At 44.1% G+C, this 20,083-nt stretch overlaps 1 protein-coding gene across 1 annotated transcript in view; it reads right to left on the minus strand.

The window, feature by feature from the left end:
• The window catches only part of ret (ret proto-oncogene receptor tyrosine kinase), a 57,828-nt gene that overhangs the window by 37,094 nt on the left and 651 nt on the right, over positions 1-20,083 (minus strand). The window lies entirely within an intron of this gene.

Consider the following 20,083-nt stretch of genomic DNA (forward strand, 5'->3'; position numbering starts at 1 on the left):
AGCTCCTAGCCAAAGAAGATAAACTTGTTTTGAAAAAAAATATTGAACATAACAAGATTTCATATCAAATTAATGTTACCTGTATCTATATATTAACCAACAATCTCAGACACCCCTACAGGACCGTACCATCTTAACCTTGCAGACACCCCTACAGGACCGTACCATCTCAACCTTGCAGACGCCCCTACAGGACCGTACCATCTCGACCTTGCAGACACCCCTACAGGACCGTACCATCTCAACCTTGCAGACGCCCCTACAGGACCGTACCATCTCAACCTTGCAGACACCCTTACAGGACCGTACCATCTCAACCTTGCAGACACCCCTACAGGACCGTACCATCTCAACCTTGCAGACGCCCCTACAGGACCGTACCATCTCAACCTTGCAGACGTGCCTACAGGACCGTACCATCTCAACCTTGCAGACGTGCCTCTCATGAAGGTAGACCAGAATTCAGAAAATGTGTTTGACGCTCAGAACTTCCAGGGGGAGGAGGACCACCAGACCCCCCCGCTTAAGGAGGACCCCCCCATGTTGAAACCAAACCTGTGCCCTTGGGTGCTGATACTGTACCAGATCATGCCAACCCTACCCTGGTGCTGCATGGGTACAGATTATACATACTGTACAAGTGCAGTGGAAAAACCTACTGTTTCTGCCAGAGGGCCAGGGGACGGCTTTGTTTCTACCAGAGGGCCAGGGGCCCCCTCTGTTTCTGCCAGAGGGCCAGGGGCCCCCTCTGTTTCTGCCAGAGGGCCAGGGGATGGCTTTGTTTCTGCCAGAGGGCCGGCTCTGTTTCTACCAGAGGGCCAGGGGCCCCCTCTGTTTCTACCAGAGGGCCAGGGGCCCCCTCTGTTTCTGCCAGAGGGCCAGGGGCCCCCTCTGTTTCTGCCAGAGGGCCAGGGGATGGCTTTGTTTCTGCCAGAGGGCCGGCTCTGTTTCTACCAGAGGGCCAGGGGCCCCCTCTGTTTCTGCCAGGGGCCCCCTCTGTTTCTACCAGAGGGCCAGGGGCCCCCTCTGTTTCTGCCAGAGGGCCAGGGGCCGGCTCTGTTTCTGCCAGAGAGCAGCTCTGTTTCTGCCAGAGGGCAGCTCTGTTTCTGCCAGAGGGCAGCTCTGTTTCTGCCAGAGGGCAGCTCTGTTTCTGCCAGAGGGCCAGGGGATGGCTCTGTTTCTGCCAGAGAGCGGCTCTGTTTCTGCCAGAGGGCAGCTCTGTTTCTGCCAGAGAGCGGCTCTGTTTCTGCCAGAGGGCAGCTCTGTTTCTGCCAGAGGGCAGCTCTGTTTCTGCCAGAGAGCAGCTCTGTTTCTGCCAGAGGGCAGCTCTGTTTCTGCCAGAGGGCAGCTCTGTTTCTGCCAGAGAGCAGCTCTGTTTCTGCCAGAGGGCAGCTCTGTTTCTGCCAGAGAGCGGCTCTGTTTCTGCCAGAGGGCAGCTCTGTTTCTGCCAGAGGGCAGCTCTGTTTCTGCCAGAGAGCAGCTCTGTTTCTGCCAGAGGGCCAGGGGATGGCTCTGTTTTTGCCAGAGGGCCGGCTCTGTTTCTGCCAGAGGGCAGCTCTGTTTCTGCCAGAGAGCGGCTCTGTTTCTGCCAGAGGGCAGCTCTGTTTCTGCCAGAGGGCAGCTCTGTTTCTGCCAGAGAGCAGCTCTGTTTCTGCCAGAGGGCCAGGGGATGGCTCTGTTTTTGCCAGAGGGCCGGCTCTGTTTCTGCCAGAGGGCAGCTCTGTTTCTGCCAGAGGGCAGCTCTGTTTCTGCCAGAGAGCGGCTCTGTTTCTGCCAGAGGGCAGCTCTGTTTCTGCCAGAGGGCAGCTCTGTTTCTGCCAGAGAGCAGCTCTGTTTCTGCCAGAGGGCAGCTCTGTTTCTGCCAGAGAGCAGCTCTGTTTCTGCCAGAGGGCAGCTCTGTTTCTGCCAGAGAGCAGCTCTGTTTCTGCCAGAGAGCAGCTCTGTTTCTGCCAGAGGGCAGCTCTGTTTCTGCCAGAGAGCAGCTCTGTTTCTGCCAGGGGCCGGCTCTGTTTCTACAAGAAGAGTCTTGATTCCAAGATACAACATTACAAGGACGTGGCTTTAGCCCACAAGACTGACCACCTCCAAGCTATGTTGACATCTTCCTGAGTATTAATCCAAATACTGACTGGATAACTACTACTAGTAATAACTGCTGACTTCTACTGTGACCTTTACCTTAAATTCGCAGGACACAGTCTGTTGGCGCACACAGCAATGATCAGAGATCTCTTTTGGGATATTTCAATATTGCCCGTCCAACAACAATAGGATGTCCATCCATTGGAAGCTGCTGAATGAAAACACGAACACATACATGGGGATACAGGAGGCAGATTATCTTTAATTATTTTTCCTCTCCGAAATATCTTTCATCCTTCCGTTGGCGGAAATTAAAACGGGGGCTCAAATGACGGCTACAGTAACGCAGCTCCTTCTAATGAATTTCTCACATGGTCAATACGATGTGGTTTCCGATTCCCCTTGCATTCACCTTGGGAAGTTTATTTACACTGGATAACATGATACGTACTGTAGGAGAAATGAATCGTTGCTGTACCTGTGTGTGTGTGTGTGCGTGTGTGTGTGTGTTTGGGGGGGGGGGGGGTGATCTATAAAGCACTATAGCAGCCTGTGTGTTTTACAGGAAAAGGGAGATGTGAGTGTGCAGGCTGTAATTATATCCCCGTTATGTTCCCCTTTGACGACGGTGGGCGGCCATTCAGGGAACACACTAATGTCATTAGCAGACAGCAAAACTAGATTTTCTATTTCTGTTGGTGCAGTTGAGGCCTTGGCTCTGGTTTCAGACATTGATTTAATTTCGCCGGGCTTGGATGACAGGAGGCAGGATTGACGGATAAAATGGGATGGAGATCCACTCCAGGAAAGCTAGGGATCTCTTTATTAAAAGCAGGCCTGCTGAGGAAGACCAGTGCGGCCCGGCTGCTGAGGAAGACCAGTGCGGCCCGGCTGCTGTGAGGAAGACCAGTGCGGCCCGGCTGCTGAGGAAGACCAGTGCGGCCCAGCTGCTGAGGAAGACCAGTGCGGCCCGGCTGCTGCTGTGAGGAAGACCAGTGCGGCCCGGCTGCTGCTGTGGGGAAGACCAGTGCAGCCCGGCTGCTGAGGAAGACCAGTGCAGCCCGGCTGCTGCTGTGAGGAAGACCAGTGCAGCCCGGCTGCTGCTGTGAGGAAGACCAGTGCAGCCCGGCTGCTGCTGTGAGGAAGACCAGTGCAGCCCGGCTGCTGCTGTGAGGAAGACCAGTGCAGCCCGGCTACTGCTGTGAGGAAGACCAGTGCAGCCCGGCTGCTGCTGTGAGGAAGACCAGTGCAGCCCGGCTACTGCTGTGAGGAAGACCAGTGCAGCCCGGCTGCTGCTGTGAGGAAGACCAGTGCGGCCCGGCTGCTGAGGAAGACCAGTGCGGCCCGGCTGCTGCTGTGAGGAAGACCAGTGCGGCCCGGCTGCTGCTGAGAGGAAGACCAGTGCGGCCCGGCTGCTGCTGTGAGGAAGACCAGTGCGGCCCGGCTGCTACTTCCCACTCCGGCCGGGGATTCTGGGCCGGTCTGGTATTTTGAGGGAATGAATTCTATCCACTGCCAATATCATAATCAGAACCAGGGCCATTCATGTCACGCGTGTGTTTGAAAGGGACACAAATAGAAACCACAATGAATGCTTTTGAAATACTGAATGTAGCCTGGTATTGTTGAGAGAACGAGGAATGGATGGAGATCGCATTTCCCCCTGTAGCTTAATAAATCATTTCCCTGCAACATAGTTTGCATTGTTAATTGTTATTGTTATTGTAAATAAAGTATTTTCCTGAGGCTAACCTTTAGTCATTGGCAAAAGAACCACACATGGGACAGTCCAACAAAGATATTGTTTTCAAACCAACAAGATTCCTCACGCAAGGTTATGGGAAGAAATCTTATGTAACCAGCCATTGATCAATGACAAAGAACAAAGAACAATCGACAGATCATAGGTTATTCATGTAGGCAGGACGAACGCAGGACAATAAATCCATCCTGGCGTTGCATAGGTTGCTAAGCCAACGTTGGCCATCGGAGGGAGACATTCTCTGGCTATAGAGCAGCAGCGATCCACCAAACCTGCCAGAACAGGAAACCATTATGTTATCATGACAAGACAATGGTGGGTCTCCTACTGTAATGCTACTTTATTTTAACAGAACTGCTGTGTTCAGATCAGCAGTTCTGGAAAAAGTACGCCAAATAATTCAGATGATTTTGTAGCCCTTTCACAACCACACTACATACGGTTAACCCTTTCACTACCACACTACATACGGTTAACCCTTTCACTACCACACTACTACAGTACAGACGGTTAACCGTCTGTAGTGTGGTAGTGAAGGGGTTAACCTTCTGTAGTGTGGTTGTGAAAGGGTTAACCATTTGTCGTGTGGCAGTGAAAGGGTTAACCTTCTGTATTGTCGCAGTGAAAGGGTTAACCCTTTGGTAGTGTGGCAGTGAAAGTGTTCAAAATATATAGTTATATAGACGGTTTCACTGGAATTCTGTTGCTAGGGAACAGTTTAGACCCAAATTGTATTTCCTGTCAACTACAGTATCAGCAAACATTGCGACAGGAAATAAAATTGGGTCCCTTTGGAATGTTATTGTCGTCACTTTGAAACCGTCTATAGCTGATCAATAATATAGAGAGTTTAAATAGGTTATTATAACGTGAAATTGCAGTGCTTATTAGATCAAGTCCTTATAGATCCAGCAGTTATGCGTGTTCAAAATTAGCTTTAGATATCCTTCGATGTAACTCGAATGACTCAGATGACAATGAGTCTCTCTCTCTCTCTCTCTCTCTCTCTCTCCCTCTCTCCCTCTCTCCCTCTCTCCCTCTCTCTCTCTCTCTCTCTCTCTCTCTCTCTCTCTCTCTCTCTCTCTCTCTCTCTCTCTCTCTCTCACACTCACACACACACACACACACACACACACACACACACACACACACACACACACACACACACACACACACACACACACACACACACATACACACAGAGAACTGAACAGTCCACACTGTTAATCAGCAGTACCAGAATTCACTTGTGAATGCTGGCTTCGCCGCGGCGGACCGACCGACCCCATGCAACACAATTCGTTTACTCAATTCAAAATTCAATTTCTTTCCAGGACTGAGGCCAAACTGAAAAGTAAGCAGTTTATATCAAAGCTAATTAATTGAATGGATCAAGCAGGGCTCTGAGCAAATAGAGTTCTTTTGTTCTGTGAAGCCATGTAGGTTCCCTGTCAGAGCGACCTGTGACCCCGCCGGGGACGCTGACACTGGGATGATAAAAAACCCAGAGATATTCAATTTCACCACATGACCTCTGCCGACCATATATGGACAATGACTAAAAGTGTAATGACGTAATCAGGAAATATTGATTATTATCACAGCATAAAGCCATTGAGTGCTACGAGTGGATAATAAAAATGGAAACCTCCTTCAAAGCTTTCTCATTCTAGAAGGAATAGTGCCACACTATCTCAGTCCTCCCGTTTTTCAATCCGATCCGTCTCGTTTCTCTCTTGTCGTCTCAACATAATCACGGGACGTCCCGATTGTGTCCTGTGTTTTCACGCCAAAAGGACAAAGACAATAGGACAGGAGACTCATTTCAAAACCTGAAGCCTCGACCGCGTGGTTCAACCGGGGCCGCAGACAAGAGCATTTGTCTGGGACCGGTCTAGGACCGACTGGGGGTGGGGTGTCCGTCCTTTCTCAGTCGTCCGGGACTAAATTAGCTCACAGAGCGCATCGCCTGATAGATTTACCATCTATGAGCTCATGCTGGAGTGAGCCACGCAGCACTTACTGCTCCGTCTCTGGGAAGAGATGTTGTACCAGAGACAGACTGAGGATCCACGTTTCCCACACTGACACACTTCTTACCAACAACATGGACAGTCCTGATACATGACCTGGGATGACATCTTGTGCTTCTTTGTTTGTCTGTTTTCTTGTTGGGATTGGAGTGGCCTCTTCAACCATTCAATGGAGAGGGAAATGTGTGACACTCTAAATCTCTCCCAGTAAAACCAGGACAAATGATCTTACATTTACATTTAGTCATTTAGCTGACGCTTTTGTCCAAAGCGACTACAACAAGTCAGCAGGAAGGGTGCAACTCTGGCAGCTAAGGGATTGTTTGTCAAACAGTGTCGAACTTGAGTGCTACAGTCTTGAGTGCTACATTCTTGAGTGCTACAATCTTGGGTGCTACAATCTTGGGTGCTACAATCTTGAGTGCTACAATCTTGGGTGCTACATTCTTGAGCGCTACAGTCTTGGGTGCTACAGTCTTGAGTGCTACAGTCTTGAGTGCTACAGTCTTGAGCGCTACAGTCTTGGGTGCTACAGTCTTGAGTGCTACAGTCTTGAGTGCTACAGTCTTGGGTGCTACATTCTTGAGTGCTACAGTCTTGAGTGCTACAGTCTTGAGTGCTACAGTCTTGAGTGCTACAGTCTTGAGTGCTACAGTCTTGAGCGCTACAGTCTTGGGTGCTACAGTCTTGAGTGCTACAGTCTTGAGTGCTACATTCTTGAGCGCTACAGTCTTGGGTGCTACAGTCTTGAGCGCTACAGTCTTGAGTTGAGTGCTACAGTCTTGGGTGCTACAGTCTTGAGTGCTACAGTCTTGAGTGCTACAGTCTTGAGCGCTACAGTCTTGAGTGCTACAGTCTTGGGTGCTACAGTCTTGGGTGCTACAGTCTTGGGTGCTACAGTCTTGGGTGCTACAGTCTTGGGTGCTACAGTCTTGAGTGCTACAGTCTTGGGTGCTACAGTCTTGAGTGCTACAGTCTTGGGTGCTATAGTCTTGGGTGCTACAGTCTTGGGTGCTATAGTCTTGGGTGCTACAGTCTTGAGTGCTACAGTCTTGAGTGCTACAGTCTTGAGTGCTACAGTCTTGAGTGCTACAGTCTTGAGTGCTACAGTCTTGGGTGCTACAGTCTTGAGTGCTACAGTCTTGGGTGCTACAGTCTTGGGTGCTACATTCTTGAGTGCTACAGTCTTGAGTGCTACAGTCTTGGGTGCTATAGTCTTGGGTGCTACAGTCTTGGGTGCTACAGTCTTGGGTGCTACAGTCTTGGGTGCTACAGTCTTGGGTGCTATAGTCTTGGGTGCTACAGTCTTGAGTGCTACAGTCTTGGGTGCTACAGTCTTGGGTGCTACAGTCTTGAGTGCTACAGTCTTGAGTGCTACAGTCTTGAGTGCTACAGTCTTGAGTGCTACAGTCTTGAGTGCTACAGTCTTGAGTGCTACAGTCTTGGGTGCTACAGTCTTGAGCACTACAGTCTTGGGTGCTACAGTCTTGGGTGCTACATTCTTGAGTGCTACAGTCTTGAGCGCTACAGTCTTGGGTGCTACAGTCTTGAGTGCTACAGTCTTGGGTGCTACAGTCTTGGGTGCTACAGTCTTGGGTGCTACAGTCTTGGGTGCTACAGTCTTGGGTGCATAGTAGTATAGACATATTAGCATAGTAGGTAGTATTATTATACATAGCCTACATAGTAGCATAATACTGTAGGTAGTAGTATATGCAAGTTAGATTCCTTAGTAGCAAAGTGCATGCTAGTAAAAGACAGTACGAAGGTTAGTAGTTTTCTTTTTTTTCTTTTTTCATTTCAGATATTGATTTGAGTGATGGCAGCTGCTCCTATGGCATGGTGGGGGGGGGGGTGGGGGGGTCAACGCAGGAGAAAAAAGAAGAAGATGAGTCAACTGAATCGATGGTGACAGTAATGCCAATAACCACAATACAAAATAAATAAATAAAATAATAATAAATAAATAAATACATCTCCTCAAAAAGTACCCTATTGTCCCGTAGCGCGTAGTGTCAAACTAACACTACTTTCAACAATCTACAATATGCATTTTCAATCGTGAGGATTTAGGTGCTCTGACTCTGACTCTAACTCTGGTTTCTCAAATAAAAGGTACAATGAGTTCATGGTTTTACCCTCGTCACCACACCGCCCACGATAAGGAGAAACACCGAAACACTGTCTCTCTGGGACAAGCAGAACCCAGTGGCCTCTCCCCCAAGGTCAAAGTGTCCCCCATAGCGTAACGACCCATTGGAAAGACATGTATCTGGCGGCTCGGCGATCAATAGCAATACTAATTAACAGTCGTGCTGATTGTTTTCCCCACTGATGAGCTAGACAGGAGGAAAGGGCTTACGCTTGCATGTATACGCAATAATTTCCCTAGCTCGTAAAATGAGAGCTAATTGTTTAGGCAGACATTACTTTCTGTGTAACCGCACACAAAAATTACGCTTATGGATTTGATTTCAGAGACAAGTATACATTATGCCCTATCAAGTGTCAACATCCCTCGGCCAACAATCCATCATCTGCTGCAAAGTGGGTATATCTCTACTGCAAAGTGGGTATATCTCTGCTGCAAAGTGGGTATATCTCTGCTGCAAAGTGGATATATCTGCTCAAAGTGGGTATATCTCTGCTAAATGTTCAGTCATCTGGTACAACAAGAAAACAGTCTGCCAGTGAGGGATAATTTCACTTGTTTCAACAATAGTCTCACAATATCTTGTAATAAAGCAGATTAACCTGCTTGTTTCAACAAACGTCTCACAATATCTTGTGATAAAGCAGATTAACCTGCTTGTTTCAACAACAGATTTACAATATCTTGTAATAAAGCAGATTAACCTGCTTGTTTCAACAAACGTCTCACAATACAATATCTTGTGATAAAGCAGATTAACCGGCTTGTTTCAACAAACGTCTCACAATATCTTGTAATAAAGCAGATAAACCTGCTTGTTTCAATAACCGTCTCACAATATCTTGTGATAAGCAGATTAACCTGCTTGTTTCAACAACCATCTCACAATATCTTGTGATAAAGCAGATGAACCTGCTTGTTTCAACAAAACGGCTCACAATATCTTGTAATAAAGCAGATTAACCTGCTTGTTTCAACAACAGACTTACAATATCTTGTAATAAAGCAGATAAACCTGCTTGTTTCAACAACCGTCTCACAATATCTTCAAGCAGATTAACCTGCTTGTTTCAACAACAGTCTCACAATATTATCTTGTGATAAAGCAGATTAACCTCAACGATGAACCTTGCCTCATTTTACAATATCTTGTAATGAGGCAGATTCTTTTTGCTTGTTTCAACAAATGTCTCACAATCACAGAAATGTCATATCACATCTTTTGGCAGATATTTAAATCACTTGTTAAGGTTGACTTTTTTCTTCTTCTTTCTTTTGCAGTGTAACCAATGGCATTAAGACACATTTACATCCAGTCATATAGTTTAGCTGACTCACGTGTATCTATCATAATCACTGGGAAGCCTGTCACGGCCACTCTGTCCTGAAGTGTAACAGTTATGGGAACCGTTACTAAGATTCTCCGCAATGATTCAATTAACTAAAAGGCTGCACATCAAGCCATAATTCAATTGATGAAAGTTATTATTGATCATAATGTTTTAAAATACCTCCCTCTTGGTTTGCTTCGTCAGTATGGCACAATATTGCTGCGTCACGGTCCTCTACTCAGTCCAGAACTTGGCTTTAATACATTATTGTTGATCGTAACAGTCTCAAACTCTGCGGAACATTGTGGTTTGCTACCCCCCCCCCCCCCCCCCCCCCCCCCCCCCCCCCCCCCCCCAAAGCCAAATAATCAGATGTAATAAGGGCAGAGTATAATTTCCTGTCATAGAGGTATTTCAGTTTATAGTATACTTTTCATCAGGGCGATAAGATATTTCATTTTCTGGTAAGCTTGGTTTTGTAGTCCATATAGACAGACTCCAGGTAGATTACTCCGGTTACTGTGATGCGTGCCGTAACACGATAATCAATTACCCCCATCGTGTAATCCAATTAGAGTGCAAGAGCTACAATGCAATAAACCATGTTCATCAGTCATCAAGAAATCTAATATACTGTCCCCTTAGGGGTTGGCCCCCAACTAGAAATTCAGTTTAGGAATTCCTCTGAGAGCGGCAGAGGACGCCGAGAATTCAACACACGTCACGTCATGCTGGTTAGGAGACGGAGTCCGAGGCCATAATCGTTAGGGCGGCTGAATGAAACATTCTGAATCACATCACGGTAGTCAGTAGAAAGTCTGTAGATTCACACACACACACACACACACACACACACACACACACACACACACACACACACACACACACACACACACACACACACACACACACACACACACACACACACACACACACACACACACACACACACACACACACACACACACACACACACACACACACACACACACACACACACACACACACACACACACACACTGAAGTAAGGAGAGGCATTGGTTGAGTTAGCTGCCTTAAACATTAATCGCCGATGATTAGCATCTTCATAATTTACTAAAAAGACTTTGAAAATGGACAAATTGATCCCTCTCACTACTTTTAAGGACTCTATCTCAGAGTTTACACACACCTGCAACTGTCACCCAGCCTTTTAACTGTAATTTGTCTGTTCTGCTTCATGTATGCCCCTTTGTTATTTTATTTATTTATTTATTTTTTTAAACTTTGGCCATTCCCCTGGCTCTTTTTTGCGTTTATCGCATTTATTCTGGTCAAGGATGACCGACAGAAACAGGCTGAAAGGGTTCAGATGGGGGGGAAGACACTCTGGGAAAGGCACGGCTGCAGTCCGGGATTCGAACTCGCTAAGCCCCAGATCCGTGACGAGCACGGTTGTCCCCGGCGCCGAAATAGCGCTCGAGGTACGTGGTGAGCTACTGGAGCTCCCCTTTTATTTGGTTGTTTGATGTGTTTTTGAATTATTTCCCTTACCTCTGTGATGTATGTACTGTATCGTCCGTCTCTTTTCTATTTATTTTATTAAAAAAATGTATCCCCTTTCCCTGTTACCCTTCGAGGAGACCTTTTGTCCTCTCGCCAGGCCGTCATTGAAAATAAGAATTTGTTCTTAATTGACCTGCCTGGTTAAATAAAGGTTGAATATGTCATTGAAAATAAGAATTTGTTCTTAATTGACCTGCCTAGTTAAATAAAGGTTGAATAAATAAAAAATAAAAAATAAAGCCCCTCTGGTTTTATGCTTGATTACAGACGCACAACTTCCTCATCCATGGATCGCTGGTTCTGAGAATCTAAGCGGTTAATCATCAATGATTTGCTCAGGAATGTAGTATCGCTTCAGAAAAATGTGAATCACAGAATCACTTGAAGTTCTCAGAGGATCCGATTTGATAGAAAATCTTCAAAAGTTACGTGTGAAAATAAAGAAATAATAATAATAATAATAATAATAATAATAATAATAATAATAATAATAATAATAATAATAATAATAATAATAATAATAATAATAATAATAATAATAATAATAATAATAATAAATAAACATAAATAAATCCAAGCTGTTTCACAGAACCTCTCCAAGCAAGGTAAAGCAAGGTGAATTAACCCTGTGGATCTGAAGGATGTTCAACAATCTTCAAACATTTTACGACAAACAGCTCGTAAAACATCAAAATGTCACTATATAAAGCTATAAAAGCTATGGGGGGTGGAAGGTTTTATTATTAAAATGGGTTTGCACTGTATGGACTCTATGAACATAGATTCCAGAAGGACAGGACTAGGACTGGCTGATGGAAAATGGATCTTTGCAACACTCAGTCGCAAACAATATAAACACAAACAATTACGGCTTAAAAAATAGATTTAAAGAGCAACACCCCCCACCCACCCAATTAAGAATTCAGATAGTTACAGCCACCGCCCAGGAAAGTTCAATCAATGTTTGTGAACACAAGCTACTCTCTCATAAAGCGAGAAGCCATAGAATTAAGACTTAAACTTGTAATGTCATCAAGTATAAAGTCTGGAGCTGCTCCATAGACGATGAATGAGGGATTGATTTTGTGGAGCCACAGAATGTTTGTTTGAGGTTTTACACCCAAATGAGCTCTTTCTATAGTTGTCGGTTCTGAAACAGAAAATGGGCGTTCTCAGTGTCACCTATAACATCTTTCCCAATTAATTATGTACTTGATGACATCACAGATTCTTAGCGAGTCTTACAATGTCTTACGAGTTTTATCACTCAAATTGGATTCAGGTGAGAGTTGGACTGTTGGATTAAGAATAAGATAAGATAACATAAAATAAGATATTCCTTTATTGATCCCCTTGGGGAAATTCGGGCATCATAGCAGCATGGGGAAGGGGGCAGGAGAGGTACAGGTATGGGCAGGGTAATAGTAGAAAGACGTAAATATATGCAATAAGATTTTATCTGAATATAGAAATACGAGGAAGAAATAAACAGTGTAAACAATATAATTAGACTGTCTTAGACCACAGGAATAACATATATGAATGGTTAAATTGGGCGTAGTTCCCCTTTAAATTCACTTTCATTTATCATTTACTATATTTCCAGCCCAGAGCTCAGTCATCAAGTTATTGCATGACTTCAATGCAATAAAATAAGATTGAGATAAACAAAAGCAGCAGTGGAGCGAACCTCTCCAGTTCTAGGTCAGGCCATACAGGACGTGACTGACACCAAGGTCTTCCTACTGTTCAATGACTCCAGCTGGGACACTGGTGGTGGGTGTTGTACGTATACTGTTGATTATGACTATGTGTATACACCAGAAGATAAATAATATGAAATACGTTTTCATCAGCTTCCAGCAGTCTCATTATGTCATGTATATTGAGTGTATATAGTGTATAGTCAAATTTTGTCATGTATATTGAGTGTATATAGTGTATATATAGTGTAGTCTAGCTGCTGGGTCACAGCAATTTCCTCTCAGATATCAATTATATACAATCTACAGTATGTATGTATGTATGTATGTATGTATGTATGTATGTATGTATGTATGTATGTATGTATGTATGTATGTATGTATGTATGTATGTATGTATGTATGTATGTATGTATGTATGTATGTATCTATCTATCTATCTATCTATCTATCTATCTATCTATCTATCTATCTATCTATCTATCTATCTATCTATCTATCTATCTATCTATCTATCTATCTATCTATCTATCTATCTATCTATCTATCTATCTATCTATCTATCTATCTATCTATAAATCTATTTATCACTGCCTTCACACACAAAGGGATCAGACAAGCCTCCCTCTGTCTTTGTTTTGTTCGTTGTTGTAAATGGTGGGTCAGACACAGCATGCATGCACCACTGGCTACTGGAAAACAACGTGTCAAGACCCATGTGAAAAAAGAGCACTAAATGCCCCGAGGACAAAATCTCAATCAATGTCTCCTTGTCCTCCTCCTTGTCCTCTCCCTCCACAGCAAATTAGATTCCTTGCATGGGGGGGGGGGGGGGGGGGGGGGGGGCATGTGACCCTTAACTGGCTGCTGGAGGACGACGAGGGACACAGCAGTGACAGGTAGGTACTGGGGTGGAATCCACAAGGCAGCAGTAACACAAACTGTCCCGACTGGGAGGTCGCAGGCTAATCGGACATGCAGCAATAAACCAATTATCATCCAAGGTGTCCCTCTGTCTTTGAAGGGAAAAGCAATTTCCGAGTCTCTCCGGTTTTGTTTGGTTGTGGTTATATGTATTAAGGGGTATAAAAGGTGCACTAGAAGTCAGGGAAGTGAACATTTCCCATGGTATATTTTCAGACCTGAATAAACAAACTTTCCTCAGAGGAACATTGGGTCCATGGGACACTGTTTGAAGTTCGAAAGCTACCTGAAAAAGGTTTCACCCCGGATTTCCCCAACGGGACCAATAAAAGGAATATCTTAACTTGTTGTTGTTGTTGTTTACAAAGGCAGGGCCCACAGTTTTGTTTACAAACATATTCTAGGCGTACGTTTGGTTCCAGGTGCCTCGAAATGATTTTGTTTTGATTTACAATGCTAGAATTATTCAATTCTAAGAATGAATTACATGTAAATATGTTTTGTAAACTAACTGCCGACTCTGCAAATGTAAACAAACCCCCATCCCCTGAAATGGCGTAGTGCACTTTTTTTTTTAGATTTATCTTTTTTTTATTGGAAGAATTAGTACATATTTATACATTTCAGTTATCAAAATTATACAACTTCCATTTCCTTCCCCATTCCTATCCCCTAATCCCACCCATCCCACCCAGTGAGGGCGACGACAAACATACATGTAAAAAAAAAAAAAAAAAAAAAGATAAAATAAAAGATAAAATAAAAATAAAAAATATAGACATTTAAATAATTAAACAAAAGTACAGATGTGGCAGACAAAGCTACGCAAAAGAAAAATGAAGTAAAATTAAAATAAAACAAAGAGAAAAAAAAATATTTAAAGGCGTAGTGCACCTTTAACTCATTCAGCGCCATTCACGAGAAAAGTCGGGTTAACTCGCCATGCGTTGAGCGCCAATCGTCAGAAAAATCTGGTTTTAATCGTTATTGCTTTTATTTGCTATACCCATTCATTTTTCATTCATCCAGCCTGATGTTATCATTGGGAATTAATCTGAGCTCGCAAAAGGCCAATACCGCCGCCTAACGCCTTCCGGACGGTATTGCACATCATTGGAATCCCTCCCCCTTGGGCTGTATGCTGATCTAAGAAGTCTGGTCAAGATTTTCCTTCTCGGGCATGCAGTATCGTTATAACACATGGACTGGGGAGACTGGGAGCAGCGTGGATTATGCGTTTTGGACATATAACGTCGGATCAATAAACGCGATCAATATTTGGAATGGCGATCAGGAATTGGATTAATCTTTTTGCAGTACATCAGATGTGAGGTAAGGACTCTATGTTACCAATCTTGGGTTAATCCGATGTTTCTTTCGTAACTATCACGCATGTGTGTGTGTGTGTGTGTGTGTGTGTGTGTGTGTGTGTGTGTGTGTGTGTGTGTGTGTGTGTGTGTGCGTGCGGTTCGCTGCGACCAAGGCATGGAGAAGCGACTTTTCAGCCCCCGCTTCTGTTCGTGCATGAGGACACATATAATACCGATAATCTGGTGTTCTTTTCAGAACAATTCATAAATCAAGCGACAAATGGCACGATTTCTAAGGAAATGCATTGAGATTAGACAGAAACTCTCTGGAACTATACTCATATTCACCACGGTATAAAATGGAAATGTATGTATGAAAAAAATATCTGTTTTTTGCATGTTGACTGGAAGAAACTCACTGACAATCGACGTGTTTATTAGATCCATAGCTATAATATTTCATATAGTTTTAGCACTCGCAAAACACGGCATTCTCCCCATTGCATTACAGCGATGGCGTTCTAACCAGAAGGTAAACAGCACCCCCTTGGCGTCCATTGAGTTAATGGATGAAACTGCGTAGTGCACCTTTAATGGCTGAAACTGCGTAGTGCACCTTTAATGGATGAAAACAAGAGTTTTGGACACATGTGGATGGTTTGACTGGAATAAAACAACAACACTGATGGGAATTGTATGGGGTTAGTTTTGAATACGTGAGACAGAATGTTTTAAGCTTTCAGATAAACAATGTTTCCAAGTTGCCTACTATCGGATGATGTGTCATATTCACATTCCTAGTGATTTGGATTGACTTTACGACTGCAAGTATGCGGGTTGTCAAACGATTAGAAATAAAAACAGACTTTTACGGTTCTTTGTCTCGGGTTCATGTCTTTGGGAGCAGTGAGGGTTTTAGCAGGGTTTTAGGAGGGTCTTAGAAGGGTTTAGCAGGGCTTTAGAATGGTTTTAGCAGGGCTTTAGAAGGGTTTTAGCAGGGTTTTAGAAGGGTTTTAGCAGGGCTTTAGAAGGGTTTTAGCAGGGCTTTAGAAGGGTTTTAGCAGGGCTTTAGAAGGGTTTTAGCAGGGCTTTAGAATGGTTTTAGCAGGGTTTTAGAAGGGTTTTAGCAGGGCTTTAGAATGGTTTTAGCAGGGTTTTAGAAGGGTTTTAGAAGGGTTTTAGCAGGGCTTTAGAAGGGTTTTAGCAGGGCTTTAGACGGGTTTTAGCAGGACTTTAGAAGGGTTTTAGCAGGGTCTTAGAAGGGTTTTAGCAGGGTCTTAGAAGGGTCTTAGCAGGGTCTTAGAAGGGTTTTAGCAGGGCTTTAGAAGGGTTTTAGCAGGGCTTTAGAATGGTTTTAGCAGGGTTTTAGAAGGGTTTTAGAAGGGTTTTAGCAGGGCTTTAGAAGGGTTTTAGCAGGGCTTTAGGAGGCTTTTAGCAGGGCTTTAGAATGAGCTCTATTGCACTGTGCTTTCAGGAGACAACCCACAGGGAAAAAAACTATGCTAGGAGAAAACAAAAAAACAAAAACAAACACTCTAGCAAATAACTTTATGTACCGTGGTGTTTTTCCAATTATACTAAAGGAGACGCACTGACAGCAAGAGCGGAGGATTGAGATGATTTATAATGTATCCATAAGCAACGCAAGACACAAGCTTAACTAAATCATATAATGTAATAAGGGGCCTAAATCAAATAGCGCCATGTATCAAATGAGATTTATCGGTCTGGTCTGTCTCAAAAGCCACGGATGCTGATGAAAATGATTTGGACTAATGCAGCGGATGAGGTCCCAGCAAGAGAGAGAGGCCTCGGTCACATCTTCCCCCGGGAGGGAAGGGCTCATCGCTGGGCTGGAGATCACCCCCACGGTTAGGGTTTCAAAGGTCAGAGGCCCCGGCAGGGTCAAAGATACAGTAACAAGGTCACGGCAGCAGATAAACAGGTCGATGCTTTTACGTGAAAACATCAGCGTCTCTACTCTTCCTCAGGAGGTGATTGATTGATTGATTGATTGATTGATTGATTACACCACAAGATGTGGAAGCATCCGCTATTCCGCTTCATGTTAATCAAGCCATTTACCAGACATACGTCTTCACACAGTCCACAGAGGTGTCTTGGACTTTGAACCATAAAACCTTTTGTCCATATCTGTACTGCTGCGCCCCGAGAGCTGAGAAAACAGTGGGCCTCAGCAATACAACCATAAAGGTAGAATCTGTAACGCCGTCAAACCGTGACCCCTAGGAAAAGGAGCCCCCGCTCAGTATTGCGCTTTGTTTACATTTCTTTGTTTTGGTCTGACGTGTGGGGTTGGAGTTTAGTGACTTATTATACTGTGGATTTCTCCAGACCTCTCTTGGTAGAGTCTGAGGTGTGGCCAGCGGTAGCGACCCCTCCCCCCTATACCCGCTGAGATCCAACCCACACATCAGACAAAAACAAAAAACGTAAGCAAAGTGTCAAGTGCAGTACCAACAGGGGCCTAGAGGTCGCTGTCTGACGACATGACAGATTCTACCTTTAATAACTTCTTAGGCTTGACATGAAATCTCTTCACTTTCCAGTTAAAAAAAATATACAATAGATAAAAAATAAAGATCCTCTTCTTGTACGGCTAAAAAAACGTTTTATTTTTTATTTTTACGATGAGGCAAAAGAAAAGTCAGGCCATAAACACCATCAACTTTGTACGTTTTCAGAACTAATTTACATCCAGAACTGACCTCCTGCCGCTGCCTGTGCTGCATATTCACATTAGGCTGCTGCCTGCTGCAGACAACTGCACATTAGGCCTCTGTTTCAATGTGCTGATGACCATTACACTGGCATTGATTCACCGATTTCCGTTCCTGTGCTTTCCTTTGATTATTACCTCAGCAGGAATCACCATGGATGGCTTCACCACAAACTGGTGCCTAGATAGGAGCAGCAGCGTCATTACCTATTCACTCTGTCCGTTCTTTACATTTCTTCTAACCTCAACAAGCAAAATGCAACTCGTTGGATTCACTGTTTGACATAATATGTCGATGGTGACACTTTTATCTTTGTTTTGAAAGTAGTGCTATAGGCTCGGGCCTCGTTTCTTATCGCCTCACACTGTTAACTTTCAATCATCTATAAATACGAAGCGTTTACCACACATACCAGGAATACATGAAAATAAATTCTAACATCTGAGGGTGACCATGGGCATATTTAGAAAGTTAATATAGGACTAAATAACAGCTCATCCTGTAAGTCCCAAAGATAAAGAGGGTATGAGAGTATGTGCCCGGTGTGGAAACAGGGCGGAAAGGGAACCCAACCTGATTAGTGAGGATAAGGGGCAAGATGGCCACCGTGTGAATATGAATTCCTTTCAAAAGTGAGACAAAATCACAGTTATAAGTACAACAATACAGAATCAAGTCTGATATGTCGTTTGGGACGGACTTGGAGCCCTGAGCCTAGCAATCAGCACGGTGTGTGTGCTTCTTCAGGCGATATTTTCCCTGAAGAAAACAAACACTACAGTGTTTGCCCAGAGGCCGGAGCACCTGCCGCACACCTGCCGCACACCTGCCCTCACGGTGTGTGTGAACAGGCGTCGCAGGGCTTTTGTGGTGACAATAAAATAAAAGGAGCTGGTAAAAAAATAATAATAATGTAATAAAAGGAGCTGGTGAAAATTAAAATTAAAATAGAAATCTAATAAATTGAGCTGGTGAAAATAAAAAATAAAATAAAAGGAGCTGGTTAAATCGGCACCCTCTGTGTGCTTTAGTCAACGTCAATCTCTGCACACCTGGTCATTAGGTGTCATTTGGCCAGGTGTGCTGCAGAGACCCATTGACGTGGGCTAGGGCGTCGATTTCACCAGCTCCTTTTATTACAGCAAGCAACGGACGTCCTTGACATTTCAAATCTCACCAGTTACACTCCATGAACACTACGTATATATTTCACATATAAATATACCGGCGACATGCATTGTGTCTGTGAGTGTTCAGCACATCATCTTTTACGAGCCTATACAATGATATGTATAGCACTGCTCCTAAATCCTGGTCCTTCAGGTCATTGTGTGATTTACTGTGGATTTACTTCACACAATCCCCTCGTGCGTGTGGACTGAGAATAAACACACGAAGCCAATGGGAGGCTGGCGAATCGGATGACTAAATACTCCTGTCACAATGAAAAATCAACAAAGAACATTACATGCATGCTATAAAATATTTCATTAATCATCTTAACACCACCACTGCCTACAACTGCCCCCTTGGGTGGTTACGTCGGACTATATGCTGTAGGCTGTAGCTTATTGGTGAGACAACTTTTGGGTACATGAAATAGCACTGACAATAAAGTCTATAATTTATGACCCCCCCCCCCCACACACACACACACACACACCCACACACTTACACACACGCACGCACGCATGCACGCACGCACGCACGCACGCACGCACGCACGCACGCACACACACACACACACACACACACACACACGTCACACACACACACAGACACACACACACACACACACACACACACACACACACACGTCACACACACACACAGACACACACACACACACACGCACTGTAGCTAAATTCCTTACAAAATCTATCAATGATAATCTGCCATTTATAGGTCCATGATAAACAGAACTAATGAAATAGGAATCTCATTTAGAAACAGACGACTCCGATAACAAATCACCGTGGAATTCCATACAATGGTCTGTCGGTACAGCCATTTCACATGCTTGCTGCACACACACACACAAACACACACACACACACACACACACACACACACACACACACACTGCCGTTTACACACTCCTGAGCAATGGTTGATGCTTTAAATATAGACCGCATGGGTGGGAGAGTGTTGGTACAGTTGGGCAGTGGGATTGTGAATGGGATTATAATATTATGATATAGCTATATGCATTTTAGTCTAGAAGACCATGTGCCATTCCACACATAACATCAGAGGAACATTATGTATACTACACTGCATTGAATAAGTACACTTTTGCAGCATGGACCATAGACCCACAGATATCGTTTTTAAAGAGCCGTTATACTTATTCAACTTCAGTAATGTTGCTTTTTTATTTTTTATTTATTTTTTATCGTTGCTATAAATAAATTCAAGCTGACAAGGTTACCCAACCATGTTGATCAATCAGATTTGTTGTAATCCAACATTTAATTGGTTTTTACGAGGATTAATAAAG

This window comes from Notolepis coatsorum (assembly GCF_963971535.1).
Source record: "Notolepis coatsorum genome assembly, chromosome: 9".
In the NCBI taxonomy this organism is placed as follows: Eukaryota; Metazoa; Chordata; class Actinopteri; order Aulopiformes; family Paralepididae; genus Notolepis; species Notolepis coatsorum.